This window comes from Amblyomma americanum, chromosome 10 (assembly GCF_052857255.1).
Source record: "Amblyomma americanum isolate KBUSLIRL-KWMA chromosome 10, ASM5285725v1, whole genome shotgun sequence".
Classification (NCBI taxonomy): domain Eukaryota; kingdom Metazoa; phylum Arthropoda; class Arachnida; order Ixodida; family Ixodidae; genus Amblyomma; species Amblyomma americanum.
Genome location: NC_135506.1, coordinates 133,362,642 through 133,369,655, shown reverse-complemented (window position 1 = coordinate 133,369,655; position 7,014 = coordinate 133,362,642).

Genomic DNA, 7,014 nt, shown 5'->3' with positions numbered 1-7,014 from the left:
ACCACGTGCGTTGCTGAAATTTTTTCCGTCATCCTTGTTCCTATGTGTTTTATTGCTTCATCCCCTTCTAGTCGAATACCCTCATCTGTAACAATAAACATTTGTTCTAGCCTAGTTTAATTACTCATTGCATTTAGATGTTTCCAGAATTTTTGGGCTCCTTTTCTATCCTTTTTATTTACTATTCACATTCATTGGGCACCCTTTCTTCTAATTTTCTCATTAATCAAATAGGATGCGTCCCTTCTACACTTTATGAAGGTATCCCATTTTCTGCCTACTTCGGGTTTTGGTTCCCCCCTCTTCTTGGAATATCTGTGTTCCCTGGATGCTTCCTTGCGCTTTTCTATTGCCCTCTTGACCTCCTCATCCCACCAACTCTTGGGTTTGCATCTTTTCCCTTTTAGCTTTACTCGCACCTTAGCTAGCTCTAGCTCCAGTAATCGAGTTAATTTGGTATAAGTCCATTCTGTTTCACTATCCTCAAAAATTACTTTCTCGATTTGTTTGGCTGCTGCTTCCAATTGCTTTTCTGAGTAAAAATTTCCCCCTGATTGTTTATCTTGCTTCAGTCCTACGTTGCTTTTTCTTCTGAAGCTCAACTTGATACGCTTGTGGTCACTATCGAGACTTCTGGAACCATCTTCATCTATGCTCATTACACTTAATCTGTTATACATCCTCTGTGACATTAGTGCATAATCTATCGTCGAGTGCAGACTCCCCGCCTCCCATGTTATGAGCCCTTCACACTTCTCGGTGCTGTTGCATACAACTAAATCATGCCTGTCACACATGTCCTGCAGCAAGCTTCCTGTCGAATCCGTGTACCCATCCAGGTCTTCTATGTGTGCATTCATGTCGCCTAATATAATTATCTCGCCCTGTCCTCCTAGCTCATCAATGTCGCTTGCAATACATTCTAACATTTTCCTGTTTTCCTCTTTGGCATTAACCCCTGTCCACAGGTATACAAAGCCAAGGAGTGTTTGCTTGCCTGCCACTGTTCCTTTTAGCCATAAATGTATGTTCCCTGCATCCCAGTCTAACTCTTTGAAAATTCATACTTTCATGAATGAATGCCCCAATTCCACCTCCCTTTCTGCTGCCCTCTGTTCTATTGCAATATTCCCATGCGTAGTCTGGGTTACAGGGTGGTTGCTCCATGTCTCTAAGATGTGTTTCCGCTAAACCATATACCATTAATTCCTCCTGTCTTAACTGTTCTTCTATTTCCTCCCATTTCAGTCTATTCCTGCCACCTTGCATGTTAATGAAACCTATATCTGAATTAACTTGGCCCTGGCGCTTGCGTCTCTTTCTTCCCCTATTGTTCCATTGTCCGTTTGACCTTAATTCTTCCTTCTCTACACTGGTTCCTTCAGAGCTCTGGGTCCCCCAAAAAAAGCTGTTGCCTGGCGACCTATCCTACTACCCACCTTCTTGCCAGTGGCACCACCGTAGTGGATGCCATCCTGTGCAAAAGGGTGGGGCCAAACTCGTACACTTCCCTGTTGACCTCCATCACCTCGTATCTTAGTCGTCGACTCAATAGCCTAATTACCCGATTAGTCTCCACAACCCTCCTTTCCGTTTCGCGAGCCTGCCTCTGGACCTCTGGGATTGTGCATATGGTCACATGTACACTCTCAGAGGCCTCTCTAAGCCTACGCATCCCCACCTCCAACTGCGTCTCAAGATTCTGGCTCCTCCCCTGCAGTACATCATTGAGACCAGCATGGATGACCACAAGGTGTTCGCCATCCATGCTGCCCACCACCACCTCCCGGGCTCTGGCCATTGCATCCACCATGCACTTTCCCGACTGAGCCTCCACCTGCACCCGCCTGTCTGCCTTCACTGCCGTCAGAACGCCTCCCTCAACCCTCGCTACATTCGAGTCCCCGACCACCAGAACTCTCCTGCGCCCCAAACGTTCGCTTCCTAATTCCATCTGTTGGCCTCCGGATCGCTCTAGCTGACTCTCCTGCCGCTGTACGCTATTGTCGCGAGTTTCCATGCCCGCTTTAACCTTTTTCATTTCGTTCTCGTTTTTCTCACTCAATGCTTGCTGCACTACAGCACTGTACGATCGACGAGCCTCGTCCCCCACCTGACACTTCTCCGAACTGGGGTGTCCAGCCGGCCGCGACCTGAGCGCTTCAACCTGTTTTTCTAGCTGGGTCCGCTTTTCTCGCTCTTCTTCAATCTCGCCCACCATTCGCTTCAACAGGGAGGCATTATTCTCCTCCTTATTAATCAAATCGGCGACCTGAGCTTCCAGCTTAATCCGTGCCTCTCGTTCGACCTGCCGGTCCGCATTAAGTGCATTAAACCCAGCTTCCCATTCCCCTTTTAACGCATGAACGGCGTCCCCAAACCGCTTGCACATCTTACACACGAAGCTAGCCTCATCCGCCTCGGCTAAGCTCCCGAACCCTGTCTCATCTAAGTAACACCAACGGTCGCACTCCTGGCACTGTACTAACTCCCCGTCCTCGTCCTCCTTAACTTTCCTAGCTTGCCGACCCATCGTCCGGCCGACTACGCCTTTTGAAAGCCCGCCAAAATTCCTATGCGTAAAAGCCCGCCAAGAATATTACACAAAACTTCGGCACTACGCAACGTAAAAGCCCGCCAAAATTCCTACAGAAGAAACCTTCGGCACTAGTCAACGTAAGAGCCCGCTAAAACTCCTGCACGAAAACCTTCGGCACTGCGCAACGTAAAAGCCCGCCAAAATTCCGCGCAGCAATGCTGGCGCCCTCTCTTGCCAGTTAATGTAACTCACAAGGGATTGCGCACAGCCTCGAGGTGAGACCGCCGCTGCACGGTGCCTCGCGGGAAAGCAAACTCAGGGGTCTGCAGGGCAGGTCCCCACAAAGCATATGTTTTGCGCCATCTTCAAGTGATTTTGGGATACGGGTGGGACGACATTCTTATGCTACGGTCAGCGCGCACTGCTTAAATCATATCGTGAAGACCGGGATAAGCACTCTAAGCGTTTTGAATGAGCGTATGGGTAACAGTCATTGGTTATATACAGTTAAGCGCGCTCCACGCCCCTTCACATTTGCGCGTGTCACGTGGAGGTGACTGCAATGCAGATACCATAATGAGCGGAGATGGCGTGTGAACTAAACTCTTTATTTGTACTGACTTAATTGCGCGCACAGTTGACTGAATTACTCATCCATCGTGGAACAGAATGCCCGCCACTCTCAGCCGCGCTCAGTTAAAAGCTGATAGCGAAATTTCGAGATAAAGCGTACAAAGTTACTAGAACATTCTGGAACAGCATAGAATCAGCTCCGCCTGGAGGCGATCAATCGAGATAAATCTGGTGGCGTATTGCAACGCAGGCAAAGCGATAAAGCGGCGTGCCGGCAACTTTGAAGAATGAACAAACGAACGCGGCAAAGACACGCGGCATTACTCCCCTCCCAAAGAAGCATCACCCCGATGCTTTAAAACATGACTAGAAACAAAAGGGATTGTGAAAAATAAACGCCCAATGTAGAAACACGGCGTCCATAAATTTTAGCGCCAATAATAGGGCTTTCGACGGACAACATGAACAAATTCTGGTCGTACGCAGCATCGATGGGATGCAGTAATTTAATTCGTCAGGTACGGCTTCATAGTCCAGTTTACCTAGCCGACGAACAACCACCTAGTGTTGAACGAAATAGCGGCGCACAAAGCTTTTAAATCAATCCCCGGCGTGGAATGGGCGTCCAAATTAAGACTCGGTCTTCTACACAGTATTCTGCGTTGAGTCTTCGTAGGTTGTATAAAAATTTAAAAATTGATTTTTGAGGAAACGATACGACGCAGTATCTGTCTCACATCTCGGCGCACACCTGAACTGCGCCGTAAGGGAAGGCAGTGAAAGAAGAAAGGAAGAAAGAAGTGCCGTAGCGGAGGGCTCCGGCATAATTTCGACCACCTGGGAATATTTACCGCGCACTGACATCGCACACCACACGGGCGCATTTGCGTTTCGCCTGCATTGAAACGCTGCCGTCGCGGTCGGGTTCGAACCCGGGTACTCCGGATCAATAGCCGAGCGCCCTAACCATTAAGCCACCGCGGCGTGTGTCGTAGGTTGTATCGCCTCGTGTCGGCCCTCTGCTCGTCTTTGATTCCTAAGCGGGCAAGTCTTCGGGCTTCTGCGCGTTGAAGGTAGGCGGCGACACCGACGTCATCTTCGGTAAAGTTGGGCAACCTGGCGTCCAGCGTGGTCGTGTCCTCCTTGCCATGGGTGAGACTAGAAAGCGTCATCTGGGTGATCGCCTGCTCCGCGGTGTTCTAGACGAAGACGACGTAAGGCAGGATGACGTCCCAGGTCGTGTGTTCGGCAAAGACATATGGCGAGCATATCGTCGATGGTTTTGTTCAGGCGCTCAGTCAGTCCGTTGGCCTGCGGACGCTATGCAGTTGTGGTCCGGTGGCTGGATTGGCTGTAACGCAGGATGGCTTCCGTCAGTTCAGCCGTGAATGCTGTTCCTCTGTCCATGATGCGCACATCGGAGGAGCCAGGACGCAGAAGAATGCACTCCATGAAAAATTTAGCGACTTCTGCTGCTGTTCCGTTCGGTAGGGCTTTTTCCTCGGCGTAGCGGGTCAGGTAGTTGGTTGCTATGATGATCCATTTATTTCCAGAAGTTGACTTCGAGAAAGAGCCAAGCAGGTCCATGCCGATCTGCTGAAAGGGCCTTGAGGGGAGTTTAATGGGGTTCTGGAATCCTGCTGGTATGGCGGGAGGAGTCTTTCGTCACTGACAGTCTCTGCACGTTTGCACATAATGTGCGGCAGCCGCAGACAGTCGGGGCCAGTAACACTTGTCTTGTCTGCTGCGGAAGGTGCGAGAAAACCGCGAGCTGTCGGCTCGTGATGTGAATCCTGCAGAACCTCTTCGCGGACACTTGGAGGTACAACAAGGACGTAGGCTGTTTTGTTCGCTAGGAAGTTCTTCACGCTGACATCATTATGTACACAGAAGGAAGGCAGTCCTCGCCTGAACGAGGTGGGATGGGGGGGGGGGGAAAGAGTGCCTTCTATGTAGAGGACCCCGGAACCTGTAGCGGACCCCGACCAGCGCCGCCAGCTCTGCTGCCATTGCGGCGAACCCGGCCGCATTCTCCGGCACTGCCCCTACAAAAAAAAAATGGGCTTACGCGGCTTCTCAGTGGATGCCCCATGACCCCGTCCCGAGCAAAGTCCACAGTACTTTGACGAGTATCTGCGTCGAGAGGACTACGTGTCATCTAGCCGTCTCGTCCGCTCATCATCACCATCCACACCATTTTCTGTGTTGTGGGCCGCAGCTACGCAGCGGTTCTTCGCCGAAGGTCCCCCAGATCCCGCAGGGGAAACTAAAGAAAGCAACCTTCGGAATTGAGGCTGCTCACCACCGAAACGACGAAGACCTTCCACCGACCACGCTGTATGAAGGCACTCCAACTGCTACGCCGCATGAAGACGCTGCGCGCAGTGACAACCTCGACCATGACACGAACCGCCTTCAAAACGACGCCACCACCGAGAAAAGAGTCGACGACACGCCCTGCCCACAGCTCACATAAGCGACGAAGCCGTGACCCCGACGCCGAGGACGACGTGCAACACAAGATCCAGGACAACTAACTTAGAAGTGAACGGGCGCCGATTATTCGCTGCGCAAAGGAAAAACGTCACTACCGCCTGGGACTGTCCACAAATTCGCACCGCCGGAGGCCACCTCATTACGCCATCAGGGCGAAGCGCAGCGCTTGTGACCTTCAAGAGACACACTTATGCTGCGGCCTTCGTAGTACTAGAGCAATTTTCTGGCGGCGTGGTACTCGGCATCGATTTCCATAATGAGCATGAGGCGATAGTCGACCTGCGTTCCAAGCTCATCACGTTTTCACCGGACTAACTCATCCCTTCAATGACGACCATGTAGCAGCATGTTGCCCTGAGTATCCTGGATGAACAAGTGAGCGTCCCACCCCGATCAAGCATTAAGGTCACCACGGATACAAAGAACATGGAAGCCTTCATCGACAGGAACACGGAGTTGTTTCTAGAGCGAGGAATCGGCGTCGCAAGAGGCATTACAGATTTCAACAATGGGCAAGCAGTGGTGTTGCTGACGAAATTCAGCGAAGAATACTGGCATGTTAACAAAGAAACGATGATTGCTTACCTCCACGAACTATCCGACGTTCGCTACGCATTCGCTCTTTTCGATGTAGTTCCACAAGATTCGCCTAAGGGAGATCGCAAGCACGTTTTCGACTTAAACCCCACCCTGCCCCACAACAGACAAGACCAGATCCGCAATCTGCTTCCAAGCTACAGCGAGTGCTTCTCATCATCGCCGAAAGTTCGACAAACGAGGCTTCCAAGCGTCGCATTATAAAAGACCAATACGCCCGACCTACAGGATGCCGCCACAGGAACGACAAGCTAACCGGGACAAAGTGGAAGAAATGCTTTGCGACGCGTCAGTCATTCATCGAAGAGTGCCTGGGCAGCACCAGTTGTTTCATTGAAGAATAAAGACGGCACGCTTCGATTCTACGTTGATTACCGCCGCCTAAACAACATCACGAAGAGGGACGTCTACCCGCTCCCCCGCATCGACGACACATTGGGCCGGCTCTGCACTGCCAAGTATTTCTCATCGATGGATCTCAAAAACGGCTACTGCCAAATTTTGAGGTTGATGAACGATATCACGAGAAGACCGCATTCATTACTTCGGACGGCCTCTTCGAGTTCAAGGTGATGCTGTTAGGTCTCTGTTCCGCACCAGCGACGTTTAGAGTACTAGATACAGTGCTGGCAGGCCTGAAGTGGCAAATTTGTCCTGTTTATTGTAGCGTGAGCTACACTGGCCGATGTTGAGCAGTTTCGCGTGGGTCCTGGAGAGCCGTGCTGCGCGCGTGCGCGCAGCAGTGACGTCACACGGCGCACAGCTCGCGCGCCGCAGCCGCCATCGCGATGACTGGCTCGTGACGCCGT